General features: G+C 45.5%; 1 protein-coding gene across 1 annotated transcript in view; it reads left to right on the top strand.

Annotated features, from left to right (window-relative positions):
* The first annotated feature begins 9,010 nt into the window (after positions 1-9,010).
* The window catches only part of LOC119385456 (uncharacterized), a 529,083-nt gene continuing 519,250 nt past the window's right edge, over positions 9,011-18,843 (top strand). Inside the window, exon 1 of the mRNA XM_049413202.1 lies at positions 9,011-9,936. The gene's annotated coding sequence lies outside the window, so the exon portion shown is untranslated. The remainder of the gene's footprint in view (positions 9,937-18,843) is intronic.

Raw genomic sequence — 18,843 nt, 5'->3', positions numbered from 1 at the left:
CTCGAGACGCTTGCATTTCTCTATGTGTGTGGGCGTGCATGTGCGTCTGCTTTTAGATCTTCATTATCTAAATCACACTTTGGCACTGTAAGAGGATCGAGACGCATTTGTCTCGTTAATGATGTAATGTGTTTCGTTTATTCGCTCGCCCTTGGGTCATTGTTGGACGAGCTTACCGAATGGCTGGCTAACCTGAAATGTTAATGTTAATGGTTAGGGATAAATAAAAAATGGGAAGATCCCACTCACTCTGCGAGTGAATGTCATGCGAAGCAGTAGGCGATTAGTGGCCTATACCAAATTTTTTATTCCTTTGAGTCAAGCGTTGCTAGTTAGACCGACTGCTTTGTGGATATTGAGTAGTTGTGGGTATATCGCGGGCAGGCCCGTAGCGAAGAATTTTTTTCGGGCCGGAGGGGCACTTGCTGAAAGCATTGACTAGTCGCCCCCCCCCCCCCCCCCCGCCCTCTCTTTTTCTGGCTGCAAAAAATGATCGTGGGTTTACCAGGAGCGTCGACTACACTGACGCCCAAAGGGTATTCTACGGTCCGACGAGACGTCGGTACTCACCTTAGAGCACAGATGTCCGTTTTGTCGAAATGAACTGCATGCTGCGGTGAGATGATATGCACGTCATAAGAAGCCGTTTTCGCCGTATTCCTCCGGGTTGAGCAATGGTTGACCATAGCTTGGCGAGTCATAGGAGTTCATATGTAATGTTTTTTACAACGTTACAAACGTCGATAGCGAACACTGCCACCACAGTGGACGTTGCCACGATAGGACGCCCTGATAGGGTCATTTTCGTAAGCAGTTTCAAGCGCTGGCGTAGCTCTGTGCATGCATACTTGGCTGCCACGCACAATGCCTGGGTTCGATTGCGGCTCTAACCGTGATTTTCAATCTTTCCGTCCCTCTAATGCCCACAACGCTGCTGACACCTGCCCCACATTTTCCGCGACACAAGCTGCATAACGCGATTGCGTAAAGATTTTTGAAAGTCTGTTATCGCCGTTCCTGGGCTGATAGAAACTGGGAATCACCTACGGCTCATACGCGTATTCCATGGGCCATGGCATTCTGGTACGTGCCACACGTGACTGAAGGAAATGGTTTCATGACGTACGCGACAAGTATCTCATGCTATTCATTGACTAATGCCCTCTGAGGCAAATTTTGGTATGTGTCAAGTTAAGGAGACGCACTACGCTGGCCTTCGTCATTGACTAATGCCCTCTGAGGCAAGTTTTGGTATGTGTCAAGTTAAGGAGACGCACTACGCTGCCTTGGGCGATGTCAGTACAACTTGTATACGGCTGTATTTGCACAGAACGAATGACTTCGATGTCTGTTAGCGCGGTGGTTGAGCGGTTCACACTTTACTTGTTCGTTGTGAAAGAGCAGCCTAATGGAAATAACGACAGTGTTTATAATTATCGTATAATCATAAAGCGTTCTTACTTCACTCTTTGTCCGCCTCGGTTGTACAGTGGCTGCGGTGCTCGGCTGCGGACCCAGAAGTCGCAGGTTTGATCCCTCCCGCGGCGGTCGCATTTCGATAGCGCCTAAATGCTGGAGGCCCTTATGTTGTGCGATGTCAGTGTACGTTAAAGAACACCGGATAATAATAATAATAATAATAATAATAATAATAATAATAATAATAATATTATTATTATTATTAATAATAATAATAATAATATTATTATTAATATTATTATTATTATTATATTATTATTATTATTATTATTATTATTATTATTATTATTATTATTATTATTATTATTATTATTATTATTATTATTATAAATATCAGACAACAGCCCAAGGCAGTTAGCTCATCCAGTGCTTTGTCGCTGGATGAAAATCTTATCAGCGAATGCATTAAGCGCTTAAAACCATCCTTATCATGTGGCCCAGATGGCATCCCCTCCGCCATACTAAAAGCATATGGTACTATATTTGTCCCAGTACTGACTACGATATTTAATAACTGCCTGGACACTTCCACATTTCCTAGCATGTGGAAAACTGCTCGTGTTTTCCCAGTATTTAAGTCGGGCTCTAAGACAGATGTTTCTAATTATCGCCCGATTTCTCTACTATGTGCCACATCAAAGATCTTCGAACTGGCTCTTCACAAAATATTGTCTTTTAGTGTGAAAAACTCACTGATTCCAAATCAACATGGCTTTCTTGCTGGCCGCTCAACTACCACAAATCTTGCTAGTTTCATGACGCAGATCTCCACACCTATTTCTCAGAGAGGACAGGTTGACGTAATCTACTGTGACCTGAGCAAGGCTTTTGACGTAGTCAGCCACACACTGATTATGGTTAAACTTGCGAACATTGACGTTGACTTGTCGATTGTGAATCTCTTGCACAGCTATCTGCTCAATAGATCCTGTTATGTTGCCGTAAATGGCCAAACCTCTTCTTTGTATAAAGTGACTAGTGGGGTCCCTCAAGGGTCGGTATTAGGCCCACTCCTATTTTTAATTTACGTTAATGATGTTTCTTTTGCCATTCGTAATTCTTCTTTCCTCTTGTATGCCGATGACATCAAGATATTTAAGGAAATTCATTCAGTTAACGACTGTCGCTTGTTGCAGTCAGATTTGTGTTCTTTTTCCGAATGGTGCAACGGCAATAACCTTTCTCTAAATACCGCAAAGACAAAATTCATGTCTATCACTCGCAAAACATCTAGCGTGTCATTTCAATACTTTGTCAATTCTGTACCGTTATGCAAGGTTTATGAAATCAGTGATCTTGGTGTTGTTGTTGACAGCGCGTTAAACTTTTCTTCTCACGTTAAGCGTGCTGCTATGCGGGGCCTTCGTTCTCTCGGATGTGTTTGTAGAATATCTCGAGAATTCAGGTCTCCCATGGCCCTACACAAATTGTACACGGCAATATGTCTTCCGCAACTTGAGTATGCGTCCGTGATATGGAATGGCATTGCTCAATCCAGCGGTAACACCATTGAACGAGTCCAGAAAAAATTCCTCAGCATATATAACCATCGCTTTGCTAAAAATGACTCTGGATCTCGTTCAAATACTGCTGAGTCATTATCACTGCCATCACTTCACTGCCGACGAAATCGTTCTGATCTCTTATTTCTCTACAAGCTAGTCCACGGTTTCATATCCTGCCCTGTACTTCTCAACTGTGTTAATTTTCGAATTCCGCGTAAGTTAACCAGAGAGAACAGACCGTTTCATGTACCCGCCTGCTTCTTCCAACACTCTACCGTTCACAGAATACAAAGTCTTTATAATATTAATTTTCTTGATCTTGACGTTTTTCATAGTCCACAATCACTGTTTTTATCCGAGCTTTGCACTGTTTTCACATAGTATGGCACAGTGTACAAAGTCTTCCCTTCTCCGTCTTTCCGCATAGTTGTATATGTGCAATCTAATTTTTTATTCCCCTTCAATATTTCTCATATTGTCTTATTTTACTCCTCCCCTTTAGTGTTCATTTCTCTTTGTCTACGTGTTTTTGCTCTTTTTATTTCTGAAGACTGTCTGTATTGTATTGTTTATTTTTATTGATTTTATTTTTGCGTGCGCCTGCACAAAGACCTCACGGTTGTTCCTGGGCACGTTAAATAAATGATTGATTGATTGATTGATTATTATTATTATTATTATTATTATTATTATTATTATTATTATTATTATTATTATTATTATTATTATTATTATTATTATTATTATTATTATTATTATTATTAACCAAGGTAATGAGTTTCACTCGAAAAACATCTAGTGTGCCATTTTTATATTCTGTCAATTCTGTGTCGTTGTGTAAGGTATGTGAGATCAATGATCTAGGTGTTCTTTTTGATAGCACCTTACACTTTTCTGCTCACGCTAAGCGTGCTGCTTTGCGGGGTCTTCGCACCCTAGGCTGTGTTTGCAGAATGTCTAGAGAATTCCGTTCTCCTGTGCCCTTCCGAAAATTGTACACCGCGCTATGTCTTCCTCAACTAGAGTATGCATCTGTGATCTGGAATGGCATTCCTAATTCCAGCAGCAACGCCATTGAGCGAGTCCAGAAAAAAATCCTAAGCATTTACAACCATCGTTTCGCTATAAATGACTCTGGATCTCGTTCTAACGCTGCTGGATTATTATCATTGCCATCACTTTGCTGCCGACGAAATCGCGCTCATCTGTTATTTCTTTACAAGCTTGTGCATGGTATCATATCCTGCCCTGTACTGCTCAACTGTCTTAATTTCCGAATTCCACGTAAGCTGACCAGAGAGAATAGACCTTTTCATGTAACCGCCTGCCTCTGTGAACACTCGACCATTGGCAGGATACAACGTCTTTACAATGCTTACTTTTTGGAGCTCGATGTTTTTCACAGCTCCCAGTCGCTGTTCTGCTCCGAGCTTTGCACTGTACTTACATAGCCTTGTACACTTTGATATTTTTTTTCTGCCTGCGCATAGTTGTATATGTGCAATTTTGCAACGTTTTTTATCCCTGATATTTTATTATGAATGTTTCCTTTGTTTTTTTGTTTTTTTTTTCGTGCGCCAGTACAAAGACCTTACGGTTGTTCCTGGGCACATTAAATAATCGTTTGATTGATTATTATTATTATTATTATTATTATTGTTATTATTATTACTATTATTATTATTATTATTATTATTATTGTTATTATTATTATTATTATTATTATTATTATTATTATTATTATTATTATTATTATTATTATTATTATTATTATTATTATTATTATTAACTTCACGTTTTATTTCAAGCCTGATACCTAAACTAGTACATGCGATATGCTTTGACAAATATCACTTGCGATGGCGTAAGGAGTTCGCATGTATAGTTGTCAAAATAACTGTAGAACACCGTAAGGCTTGCAAAGTGACGCAGTGGCAAGAGCAAGTAAAATTACCATCGGCATTCAGCCATTAAGAAGAGAACATCCGTCTCACTTGCTTGATTTATCCTTATTTACGCTAGCAGAAGTTTTAAAAAAGGAGCGTTGTTTTGACCTTACACATGTGATCTGCACAGATGTTCGGGAACCTGAGGTTGGGGGACACCGGTACGTATTCGTGAATCCAAGAGAGAGCAATCGGCAGGCCGTGGGGACTTATCATCTTCACATTATTCTTACAAACAAATCCTGCTTTGTGCGAGTGCCCTCAACTTCTTGCAGATATTCATAACGTCTGCGAGTGACTTTTGCATATTCAGTGAACTGAAGCAGAATCACTGCATGGAAGACAGTCGACATGCATAATGCGTGCTCTAATGTATAGAAATTTGATATCTGGTTGATTCAACCAGATCGGTACTGATTAGAAAGTACTTTTCATAGGGCATAGTAAGACAAAAGCTGCAGGCTTGCAGTTTGACTATCCTTGCCACCCACTGGTACAAAGGCAGACAAGCGGCGGTACACTATAAGCAGTTTAGGAGTCCTACGGGCAATTCTGTTTTCATAACTCAAGGTCATTCATCACAGTCACTCAAGTTGTGATGTAAAAGAACTTATTGTTGGGCTAGTTGGTAGTTCATATTGGCACGACATTTTTGCGCTCGATTATTTTATACCAAACAAATTGGCGAAGCTTGCACTAAATCGCGTAAGGCTTGAAGCAGCGAAACTGGACGATTCTGAAGTCTGGCAGCTTCTAGGTTGTTGCGAGGCTTTAGCTAGGTTAGCCACGACACGGATGTCCAAACTACAGAACCGAGCATTCGCACCTCTCATAGAACGACCCTTTCTTTATCTCTGGTTTTCTCTCTCTCTTTCTTTCTCTTGACCTTTCTATTTTTTCTGTCTCTTCCGCTCTCTGCTTCTTTCTCTATCTTTCTCTGTTTCTCTCTCGTTATCTGTCTTTCTATCTTTCTCTATTCCCATTATTTCTCTAAATTTTTCTCTCTTTCTTTCTGTAGCTTTCTCTCTCTCTTAGTGAACCAGTGGTGAGTAGTGGGATGTGCCCACTTTCCGTGGCACATACCCTTTGATGATAGCCATTTCTTGGGCTAATTGTTGCTTTCTTGATTTTTAGTGGACCAGAGGTGAGCGTAGTGGGATTTGGCCAATTTCTGTGGCACATACCCGTTCATGATGATAATAGCTTTCTGATAGGCCGCACTGATTACGGCTAGCTTAAACAGCTTCAATCTTAAAAGATGTCATATTTACACCAAAAAGGAAGACATTCGACCCCATCTTTAAAACAGATTTTTCTTCAATTACACACGAACTGCCGTGCACTTCTTTGAATTTGTTTTATGCCTAAGTTAGCCAGTACTGCGGTAGCTGCAGTTGTTTGCATAATGGGACCATGGAGTTTACGCATGAACAGTATTTCTTGCTAAACGTGGGGAGGAATTTAGAGGTAATTTACTAATATATGGACATGGCAACAATTTTAGATCAATTTTCATCTAAATGTCACTAAAGGGTGGTATTCGTAGGATATTTCAATTTTTTAAATCCGAGATTTGGGGAATGATTCGGACGTTTCTGCATTCTATGGTATACCTCTTATGCAGCGTATCGTGATTTTCGTGATATGATTAAGTTATGCATTGATTTCTTGGCACCAGTGCCCCAAGCAGAATGAAAGTAGCGCAGATGAGGAGTAATGAGAGCATTGTGTAACATAATTGTTTCTCGTTTTGTTATTATGCGCATACATTTTTGTTAGTGTTTTGACTGCCTTGCAAAATCTATTTCTGGTGTAGTCTGTATGAAGTTCTCAGGTCATATGCTCGTGAGAAACAACTTCCGATGCCTTGGCGAAAGGCGAAAATTCTATTTTATTAGGATATGAGGGTTGGGTATTTAGCATTGAACATGATCTTGGTTTGGCTCGGAGAAGAACAGGTTTTGTTTTAGAAGTGTCGATGCGTAAGGGGTTTTTTACCGGCCAGGTGTACAGTTTGCTTATTGTGTCTTATTTGCTGGTGCTGTGGTGCTATCAACATTCGCTCTAGAAAAAAAATATGAAGTATTGTCATCTATATAAACAAAGTATTCTATAGCACTGTCTATAGTTGTAATCTATGAAAACTCTAATCTATAAAACTTGTAATCTATAAAACTGATCAAGAAAAACGGACGATGTATTCTACCCTACGGTATTCCATATCTAAGTTACAGTCTGAAACTCTACTGTGAAGGTGCTACAACCAGGTGTTCGTCAAAATCTTCTCAGATGGTAATGAATATATTCATTTATTGGCTGGTCGCTTTGCAGACACTGGCGATATCGAAATTGGCGTATAATTGTCCAAGTTATTTTTGTGTCCCTCCTTGCGTCTAATGGTTACCTTGGCGTCTTGATACGTTTAGGAAATGTATCAGTACCTAAAGCAAGGTTATATACATGGGTTAAATCCGGACTGGTGAGGTCAATTGCAAAAAAAAAAAATGTAACAGTTTGGCAAGAAAGGCGAAGCTCTGATTTCGACAGTCGTGAAGAAGTTCCATTCTTTTATCGGTCCCATTTATTGCAGTACAGATGCACGTGCAAATAAACTCACGAACATGATGTCTGCGCGCACAGGGTAACACGAACATATCCCACGCGATGACTCCGAACAGTGACTTTCACGGCGCTGGTGGGATTAACAGAGCAAACAGAAGTGAGGAACGAATTGAGTTGTTTTTCACTCTTGCAGACATCGCGATGTACAATAGGCAGGCTGTAAGCGAAGAGAGATTCCAAGAAAACTCCAGCTCCGTCAACCCTTGGGAGCGCCGCAGATAACTTGTAAGAAAGGGCGCACGCGAGCTTCTTGCCGTTGGTACTAGAGGGAGAGCACCGTCCTTTCTGATCTCCCCAGCCCCACCAACTAATGGTCAGATGAATGTTGCTGCGTTCCGCTTGACCACCCTTTCCTGTCATGTCTGACATAGCACACTGGACTTAACTGCTCTAGCGTGTTCACATTACCCGCACTTAAAACCTAAGTTGAAGTCACTGACAAATAATACTTCGAGCATTGTGTGTCGTTGAAGCCGACGTTTCGACAAGCGGATTTGTCTTCTTCAAGGCTTCAATATTGTTACGTGAGTGACGGTACCCCTGTTCAACGAGGCCGTAGACAAGAGAGATTTTAAAACAGCAGTTGCAACGCTGACCGGTTGATGATTGATGATGATGATGATCTTGTGATGATTGGCACCTACCCACTGAGGGGGATCGGCCAAAAGTCGGGCGGATCATATAGTCTGACATTTTTAAGTGCTAATAGACGTTACAGTGTCGATTAGAGTAAAGGGTTATTAGTTTTTTAAGGAATTCCAGTTTTAGATTAGACCATGTTACATAACCTCCCAAATGACCAAAATGATTATGTCATTATGACAATTTATGGCGCATGCTACTTACCGTCATGGTGAGTAGCATGAAGACCTTCGACTAGAGCAGCCAATCGTTTGCAACTTTTGGGGTTTCATAGTGTACCGCGGTAAGGGATATGGCACGCATGACATGTTTCCAGCTTGCGCCCCCGCCGCTGGCAGTATCCAAAACCATAACCTCCGAGATTGGTTGCTGCTACTGAGAGGATACTGTCGCTGGATTACGAGAGTGGACACAGCCTGCAAAAACAGGTGCGTTACAATGCGCATGCGCCGAGAGTGTTCATGCGCGACTCTTTTAAGTATCGGTCGTCCTTCGTTGAGAGGACGAGCTCCCACCGTCGGCCCGGCGCGCCCGTACCGCGTACCGTACCGCGATTCCGGGACCGATACCGGCACCGTCCGCGAGATGACCAGCCCTGATGGCCCTGCCGGTGATCGCCGAGTTGGGAGAGGGCCGCGCAGTGCGAGAGGTGGGGAAGGGGCATCGCGTGGGAGGACCGGCGAGGGCTTCACGTCGTGGGCGAGAGAAGGGCGTCAAGGGGGGATTGCGGCAGGAGGGCGCATGCGTCCGCGCAACGCCCGCGACGCTGGCAACGCCGCCGCGGCGCTGGCGGCCAGGTGGCGCCACCGTCCAGCGCGCAACCAGCGTCGGCAGACGATCGTCGTCCACCGGCCCGATCAGTCCGGCAGCTGAGGGCCTCGTAGACGGCTGCGCTGCCCCGCGACTCTTTTCTGCTGCGTCGGCGAGACTTCGCTGTTGCATCGTCTCTGCGCTGCTCTTCTCGCGGTCCTCCGGCGTCAGTTTGAAGAGTTTCAGGCGTGCTGTGCACCGGGCGGACCCGGACGTTTTGTCTCGCTGTGTTGGAATTACCTCCTTCCCATCACGACTGGTGCTTCTTGCGGGACTGGTTTCTACGGCAGTGTGAAAGTTCGACACTTATTGGCCAGCTCATTGATCGCGGGACTTGCGGTATCGGCGGCGTAAGCCGAGGACGCGCCTGTATCGGACGTCGCTGACGAGAGGTACCGGAACGACTACCCCGTGTCCTCGTAGAATAATTTGACCGATAAATTTCACTCTGCTCTCGCGAGAATAAATATCAAAAGGGAGATTTTCTCTCCTTTCGCCGTCAGCATTGCGACGGCTTTTATGGAAAGTACATACCCGAGTTTGGATTTGTATAACAATCGTTCCTCTGGTGCGGACGGGACAGATCGTCGACAGAGCTCGCAAGAGGCAAGAAACGGCAGCACAAGCTTGTTAGATTATAATGCAGAAAAAAACGGAGATGCGTTCCAAAGCATACTTTAGCGACAGTCGCTCTCCATGTCGGCCACCGCGCGTCTTGAGCGGCGGACTTGCCGCTGTATTGGTGCCGGAAAACCGCGATCGCCGCCGATCCAGGCGCCGCAAGTGTGAACCCGACCGGTGACGGCGTACAGGACCCACATCGGGGTGCTGCCGCTTTCCCCGCGCTGTGCCCGGAACCGGCGCCTGTAATCGGCCGCACTTCTTCGGATCGGGAACTTCAGACCGGACTCATCGGACAGAGGGCTCTTCAGGTTTGTATATGCAAATTACCTGTGCCACATTCTCGCGCTGTGATTCAGAATTCTGAGGACGTTGCTTCGCTCGCCGACCGCGCTGAGACATATACTGCGCGTTTTATCAAATAAAATTAACCAAATTAGAAAACCAGATCATTACATAGTATGTGTATATACATGTACATTTCTATCGAGATACCGTGGGCTGACTTTCAAATGCCTCCCAAGAATGTATGCCGTGTTAATGTGTAAAAGAGTGATCGTTAATCCAATTTTAAAGAGACGATTGCTAAGTTGCATAATTATCTGCGCCAAGCGATCTTATAGGCCAAGAAGAGGCAAGGTCTTCAAATGCAAATGCGATGTCGTATACACGTTCGCGATTATCGTTTTCAGGCCAAAAAAACAAAATATTGGTCGTCGGCGTGAAATCTAGGAAATCGGTTTAGGTTAGATGTCGCCAATAGCGCTGTTTATTCCATCTCGTGGCGGAAAAAATTCGCCGCTCGTAACATTTGTTTGCGCTGAGCTAAATGGAGTGGTACATCCACTCAGTGTGCGCTTTACGAATAGCTTGCGATCAGTCCTTTCCTTGTCGGTATCGTTTGCCCTATTGTAGAGTCTGGGCATGTAATTTAATTCTTCTACTTATTGACTTTTCAAGAAGGTGGCATTCGACAGCTTTTTCCGATTATGCGAGGGATACGTAATTCGCGGCCATTTGCGTACCCCGCCTAGAAACGGACAACGTTAAAGTAAAATAAAACGCGAAAATCTTTTCGCGCCGCGGAATCAAGTTTTACACCCTCTCTTATCGCGGCACTACGGGCGTCATTAGTTTTCGGAAAACGCAACGTATTAATGGGAAAAAAAAAGTTTCAATAAGTTAGTGGCTTCGATGTAAAGCGGCTCTCGAACACACAGCTTCTTAGTGTTTTTTTTTTTCCTGCTTCACTCTCAAGAATACTACATAGCTTTCTAGGCATGCGCAGATTAAAGCGTCTTGTTTTTTTCGTAGTTCGTGCTTTGTTAAGATGGGGTGAATGTTTGTGGTACCGTAACGCATCCTCTTTTTGCTGTGCTGCGTGTGCTGTCGTATGTCTCGACTACAAGAAGTTGCACCTAGCTTATTTTCACAACTTGGCAGTCAATGTTCCGAGTTGTGTTTGCACTCACCGGAAACGAACGGTCAGGCTAACTAGTTGATGATGTTTACGGAAAGATGACGCGTTCCCAGTACAGTTCTCATTTCATCTTCTAGACTATACTATTTGATCGCCGCGGCCGCACAGGCAGTGCGATGTTTCAGAGTTAAATAGCGTGTCCAGATTGTAGTACAGCCTCAGCTTATTTACCTATTCATTTTGTTCTTTCTTTTTTTTAATTTTGCAAGTTAACATTCATTTGCGCAAAGCCGCACCACTGTCGAGAACGGAGGTGGTGCTTCGTGGCTGCCACCGAGTGGTTCAGATGATCAGAAATTATTTCACTTGTTACAAAAGCAACGTTACGTAATAGAGGAACGCGGGAGTGGACGCTGCAGCCGGCGAGAGCCAATCAGAAAAGCGAATGCAGCGCAGCGTTCATGAACGCTGCGCTTCCGTCGGCGTCAGAGCGTCGACCACTCTTGCGCCAGTCACCAGGGCGCGTGTCTCGTCGTTGCTTTCTCTCGCGAATGAATTGCACCTGACGTAAATTTAGCCTCGCCATTGTGTCTTGCAATTTTCATCACCTCTTGACATGGAAAACGTCCATGAAATTCTTTTTCGTTTTGTTATTACTGGGTTGCTGGCTTGTTCGAACTTCGGAGATTGGGGTCACGAGAACCTCAACTTCTCCATTCCTTATCGGAGCTCAGGACTGCGTCATACTTTATTACCGTAATGGGCCCGTCCTGATCGTTATTTGACAATAGCAATGTACAGTGCGGTCCACTATTAAAGGGAACACTCAAATGACCACCTTTCGTTTTGCTGGCCCTCTAACAGCAAATGTACAGGGAAACATTGTTCATACACTGCACAAGTCTGTCAAAAAGAGGCGGAACTGTCAACCACCAGTAGTTTTATGCAAATCTAAGCCACTATGTTTTTGCAAGAGAGCTAAATCCAAACATGCCCTGCACGCAAGTTTCCCTTTAACCGTGGACCCGTCTGTACAACGTAGTCGTTATGTAACACCCGCTGTCCGGTACAGACGAATACCTGGAAATGTAGATCTTCACTTCATATGCAAGTACACCGGCTCCATACTAGATACCTCGAAGTATTTCAGCGACTACAACGAAATTATCTCTTCCACGTTCAGTGTGTATTTACGGATACAATATTTTGCTCTTAAAGAGGGAAGACGAAAGAATTGGAGGGAGGGGAGGAATAATAAATGGGTAGAAGCGGAGCGCCGCCAGCGCTGGGCATGGCTGGCTACTCTTTCAATCAGTTACAGTGTACAGCGTACTGTACATTGATAATACATATAGGCTAAGTGGCGTGGTTTCTGTGCTGGGAAAGGCTTAAAGCGACCAAAACATGAATAAGAGACTGTAGCAGAAGGGGAGAGAAAGAAAGAAAATAAAAGCTCCGCGTGCTGAGAATCTGGTTCATTCCAAGACACAATCTGTCTAAGTTCACACGTAGTCGAGAGTCGCAACAACGATGCCAACGAATCCTAAAGGAGACTCGTTTAATCAACTTTCTCCATCGTTATACTAGCCGACATTTATCTGTCGTCGTAATGTCGCGGCATGATTTGCGCACGTTAGCATGTTACGAGAGACTGCAGGTGTAACCGTAAATCTATTGTGACGAGTGAGGTTTTTTAAGCATCCATCTGTTGCTTCTTGCGAATTTGAGATGTTAATGAGGCGTGCGTGAATCTGTGTGCTGCTGGTTGCCTGCACGAGACATTGTGGTTATCTTCAGGATTTTGTGAAAGCCTGGAGGCACCCTCTCCTCGCCACATTAGCTTTGCCTACGGTCACTTTCGCTTGTCTGAAAGGTGGATTGTTCGGTATGCACGCTTCACATTTAAGTTTATACCGTGGAAAAGATAGGCTTCCTCCCGCGAATAATAATAGCGCGCCAGTGAAAGACATACGCGTCACTGCTCATTTGGTGCTCACTCGCACGACAGTTTGGATTGGAGCTGTGCACGGGCCGTATTTCCGAGCCCGAGCCCGGCCCGGGCCCGCTGACTTTGTCGAAGGCCCGCCCGAGCCCGACGGCAAAGGGCTGCGAGCCCGCCCGGCCCGGCCCGACGTACGAAAACACAATCCCGGGCCCGGCCCGGCCCGGCTTTTTTAAGGTTCGCTGCGAAACAATCAGCGACGTACTAAGCAGATCAGCTGTACACCAACAAATAACGTAATAATTATGCACGTGCATATAAAAGATACTGCGAGACAACGGTAAACGTTTTACGTACAAACATGCAACAAATAATTTATTTGCATTGCATACCCGCGACAGCGCGGCCCTTTAATTTGCTATACAAGTAGACGGCCTCATGCCAGCAACAATGAAGTTCGCTCGCCAAAGCTGTCACGTGTATGGGGTATGCCCATGCAAGCGTCAGCTTGCACGAAGGCTATCTACGTCGGGTCGCTCGTCGTTGTCGCGTGCATTTTCACTCATATGGGATTTGGCCTTAAATCTAACGCGAACAGTGGCGTGGCGCCGTCACTAGTTTAGGTGGTGTTACTTCTCTGTTTGTCGGAGTGCAACAGAGGCAGTGCCTTACCTGCTCCCCTTTTGTTTAAAGTAGTGAATGGAAAGGAAAAGCGGTAAAGGGCGGTGGCGGAAAATGCGCTGTATGCGTGCTGGAAAACAATTCCTCCTCATTTTCAATATTCCGGGCTTGAGTCGGGCTTTGCGCCGGGCCCGAGCCCGGCCCGATAAAACTCCGAATGGCCCGAGTCCGGCCCGGGCCGAAGTGAAAATACGTCGGCCCACCCGAGCCCGCCCGCGGGCCGGGTCGGGCTCGGGCTTTCGGGCTACCCGGAGCCCGTGCACGCCTCTAGTTCGGATAGCGTGAATAAGGGTGCGAAGGTGTGGTTAGAAACCGCTAGATGCCGCCTCAAGCGGTGGGTGGCACTTAACGAACGACTTGTTCCGATATTCTAGAAAGTTCTCAGCTCTCTCCTGCACTACGTTTCATTCTGTTTTCATATAGAAAGCCCGCTATGCGCATCGTCCCAGACGTCATCTCTGAGCTGCCACTGCACTTTTTTTTTTTAATCCGTGTTGAAAAAGAATAGAGTTCGTGTGATTTTGCTGTATGTTTTCAGCTGTCTCTATCGATTCTGCTACCCCCCTCTGCATTTTCTTGTCGCACGGAACACAACCCACGCAGAATATGTGTTATATCAGTAATATCTCGTCTAGACCGTGCACTGTCTCGAAGTCGCCTTCGAAGCGTTGGTCGCCCAAGGAGAACTAGCCGATGCTCGGAGTAAATGTAGCCCACGGTGCGATCCCTGGGCACAATCGGTGTGAACATAAAGACCGTACTTTGGAATGCAGGACGCCGCAGTCCATGCAAATCACTGGGGATAAACGCGACCCGCATGTGTAGTTCGTCAGGTGCGTCACCGTTGTTGCTCGAAGCGCCATTATTTAAATGAGATTTGTGCGTTTTATTTAATGGTACTGAAATCTTATCTGGGATTCGAGTAGTTTAGGTAACGAAAAAAAAAACTGCTTACATAGTTTGCATAGATGTAACCAATAGAGGCATAAATGGCACGATACTGTAAGAAAGAGAGAGATAGAGACCGCAGTTTTAGCAACACGAATTTCGAGATTGGCTTGCTGATTAGTTCACGTTCACGCTGAAGGCAGGACAATAAAGAGCGTGCTCAGTGTCTTGCCTTTCTACCGTCTTATCTTGTCTTCCTTTTTAGCGACGTTTTTCAGTGACTGTTTTTGAAACAGTATCCATATTGTGTCATAAGGGTATATGTTCAGAATGCCACGTATGATAGGCATTGCACGACAGAGGTAGCGGAAAGAGGGAGAGAGAGAACCAAGAAGATTGGATGCAAGGAGGTAAAGAAGACGTACATCCTGTCCGTTACCCCCAAACCGGGAAAGTGGTAATAGAGTCAGAGAACCGTTCATGTCTCAGCGGTGGTCACGTGGTAGCGCGTTAGTGCGGAAGGGGAGGTACAGGTTCGATTCGCAGTCGCCACGCACCGGCCTTTCTAATGGAGAGAGGAAGGTATCGGACCTCGCGCTCGGTGGTGTCGATACTCACCTTTTGAACCGTGGCCTCTCCTTGTATATTTCTCTCTCCTTCCTGCAGCCGTTCCACCACTACGCTGCGCAGTGCCCCATAAGTTGCAAAAATAAGCATCTTTCCTAACTTTAAACCACTGTCACCATCTCGACGTTAAGGGGCGATTTGAAGATAATTTAGATTCCACAAGTCTTTCCGAGTCAGCGTATACAAATACTGGCGCCCGTTTGCTCGTTGTTTCGACCGAAGCCGTGCACAGAGATTCCCTCAATCAGAGTTGATTTTGGGCCGTAGATCTCTTCTCCATGGCAACCAACGGAATGGAACGGCGAAACTGTGACGTTCGGGCGAATGGTTTACCCGCCGGGAATCCGTCTAGCCGGGGTCGATCTCTTGGCTGCGACAACTGTGGAGACGTCATCTTTTTTCTCGCCGTTCGAGATATACCCTAGTAGACTTTGGAGGCTCCCGCACTAAGGAAAAAAATAAACAAGAACTGAAGTAGAAAACAGAGGGCTCCTTTCCGTGAGCGGACACAGTCCCGGAAAGCGACCATTAATCACTTGGGCCGGGCGCGTTAAAAATTGTTTCGCCGCGTGCCTTGGTCTGACACAGCGGAAAGCTAGCGGGACAAATGGATTCCGGAGAGGGCCAGTATGTTTGAGACAGCCACCGGACCGAGTTTTGAGGTGCACGACGCCGGCGTTGCAGTGGCGAGTCGACTTGTTTGCACCGTTTGCGGGAGCGTTCCCGGTTCCGTTGCAGCTTGCTGCCAACGTCATTCCGCAGTTGTGGCCGCGTTACAAATCGTCTCGTTTTCTGTTTTCTTTCCTTCCTCCTCTCTGCCACTCTGCTTGACATTTAGTATATCAGTGTGACGCTGCCTTCGCGGTTGTTTCTTTTTTACCTTTGGAAGGGTAAAAAAAAAGCAATTTCTATCTTGCCAGTTTTACTCAAACACTGTCGACGTGTAGTTTCCGTTTAGGGACGTGAGACGTAAACACAGTTGTGAACAACTTCGAGGGCGATAATATCAGTCCCTCCGTTGATTCTTGCTTGAGAGTATTGGCACGACGGCAGGTTTTAAGTTTCGCCAACCGAGTTGCGACTACTGGGAGCTAATTCCACTCTCAAATGCTCGACTTTCTCTGTAGTTCTCTCGCGCGCCACAAGCTGCATGTAACTCAGTCGAGTTTCTCCTTACGCGCATTTTCTCATTTGAACTTTTCTGCACCCTCCATCGTACGTTTCGTTATCGTTTGTCTAGGTAGCCAATCTGGTACCTATGTACTCTAAGTCGTCCAGCCTGTCTTTGTGTTCCAGGCAGGCTGTTACGAAAGAGAGAGAGAGGAATGAAGAAAAGCAAGGGTTATTCACGCTCGCACTTTTGCTACGCTACGCAGGGTATTAAGGGGTGGTAGTGAAGAAGAAGCGGGAGGAGGGGGGGGGATTGTTTTATATGAATAAAATACACGCAGCTACCCAACGCCTCCAATCGATCCCTGCGGCCCGTCGATTACAAGAACCGTAGAAATTTTCATGTCGTTTCACAGCTAAAACGTGCATTCCATGCAGTGTCTGTGGTTAATGAAGAGTTATTTGTAGAAGGCAGAGAGGTCGGTTTGAGTTGTAGTTTGCTTTGTGCATCATGTTTCGCACGCCATTGTATATGCGTCCCATTGATTCCCAGCTTTATCACTTAGCTTCTGCAAGCAGTCATGTGGAGCCTCAAACACGCTGCTCTTCGTGCATATTCGATCAGCAACTGTTAACGTTCGTGGCTAAACAGCACCGTGACTGATGAAAGTTATGTCGCCCGCAATACTAGCAATCTAAGCGGGGGCGTCGCCTCTGGCTGATGTGATCGTTCCCTGAAGAATGACATCGGGATGTGTTTAGCATAACGCAAAAAGGGTGATGCGCGGGCTTTCCGAAGTATCGGCTTCACTTCGCCTCATCCTGCCTAATTCCTCTTCCCCAGTGCAGGGTAGGAAATCAGGTTCAAACTGGTTAACCACCCTGCTTTTCTGCTGAATCTTCTGCCTATTTCCTTCCTCGTTCTTTTTTTTTCTTTTTTTTTAAAATTGAATACATACGTATAGCTTACAGTTGTTAACATAGAATACATGTAAGTCGTGTTGCTACAAAGTAATCCGGAACCACTTCACCTCGTACGTGATTTGCCGCACCAGCGTGCTTACTTTTAATATGAAGCGTTCATTGCGTCTGCCAGTGAAACGCCTTGCCTCGCGCTGCAGAGGCCGACCAGAGGACACCGTCGAGATGGGTGGCTCATTGGAAAGAACTCCTCGCGACTAACCGTTCCACTCGGCCGAAGCTGGTGGCTTCACTCATGTGTGTACTCGCTCTCATCATCGGCGCCTGCGCTGCTTGCCAAGCGAGTACTGCGCGCCCATCAATCCCGCGGGCCATCGACGACCCGTTTCTGCTCATCAATCGTGGCGCGCTGGTGTGCTCTGCGTGTTTACACGCTGCCCAAGCGAGGGTAGCCGGAGAGAAAAGAAGAAAAAGATAAATCGACTAGAAGCATCGATTCGGAATCGTATTAGACTCGGACGATGCGCCGACGAGTGATGACAACGCCCGTGGCAGCGCGCGAGTCGCTCAAACGCGCCTCACTGAATACCTGTGTTTTTGCTCCTCCAGACATGTTTCCGTTTGGTTTAGTTTGTTATTTTGTGACACTCGCTTTGTTTTCTTCTGGCTGCTTAAACGATTCAAGGGAAAACCCATCGCCGTCGCGTTCGTCTCTGCAGCATATGCTTTTCTCATCGTTTCTTTTTTTTTAATTTTATTTATCAAGCACCGCATTGCGCCTCGAATTTCGTCTGCGTTCGCGGATCACGTAATTCGTGCCTTGACCTGAACGCTCGTCGCAGCACTTTTACCAACATGATTCACACGCCTAGCTAGTTGTCGCCTTGGCGACGCTGGCTTCCGTGGCTCATTTCGAAGGTCTTGCGTGCATCTCGCACACGCGAACGAGACCATCCTCGTAATGTTGTATGAAGCCGAGGTCGGTCCGTTGTCGCTGAATATTATTCCATCATGTACCGCTAGAGAAGCGGCGTTGAATATTCTTCACAGCAACGAAATACTTAATTCACCTTAATTCCCCAAAAAGCAGACAGCGTCGCGTCTCCTCGATGATACCTTTATACGTACACTATGTCGAGGTCGGGCAGTCGAACGCTGATGTATATTCTCCTTGACTACGGCAGCCTATCAGATTGCCACTTGATGGATCCAAAGGGTCGATTTCGGCGCATATTTTCCCGCGAATTAATTATGAAATCGTGGTGCCGAAATCACAGCGCTGCTGATATATGGATTTCGTTATATCATACGACTCACTGCTTTAGTTTGAAAAATCCAGTTGGCAGTGGTATACTGTAATCAGGCATATGTAGTGTCCAGATGCATTTTATCAAGACAATCACGCTGATCGCGCGAATCAGGGCTGCGCTCTTCTTCAAAAAAATGTCCTTGCGAATGAACTACGCGAACGAATAGCTTCTGAAAACGGTTTTTTTTTGCAACGGGGGGAGAAAAGCAACGAGCACTCTAAGAGGAAAAAATATAGATGTTTGTGTTACTGTTTTCGGCTAGTTTCTTTATTTGCCACGCGTAGCTTTCTTTAAAGAAACCTTAATATTTTCTGGGTCC

The sequence above is a fragment of the Rhipicephalus sanguineus genome, chromosome 3 (genome assembly GCF_013339695.2).
Source record: "Rhipicephalus sanguineus isolate Rsan-2018 chromosome 3, BIME_Rsan_1.4, whole genome shotgun sequence".
Taxonomy (NCBI): Eukaryota; Metazoa; Arthropoda; class Arachnida; order Ixodida; family Ixodidae; genus Rhipicephalus; species Rhipicephalus sanguineus.
This window is presented reverse-complemented; position numbering and strand designations above follow the sequence as displayed.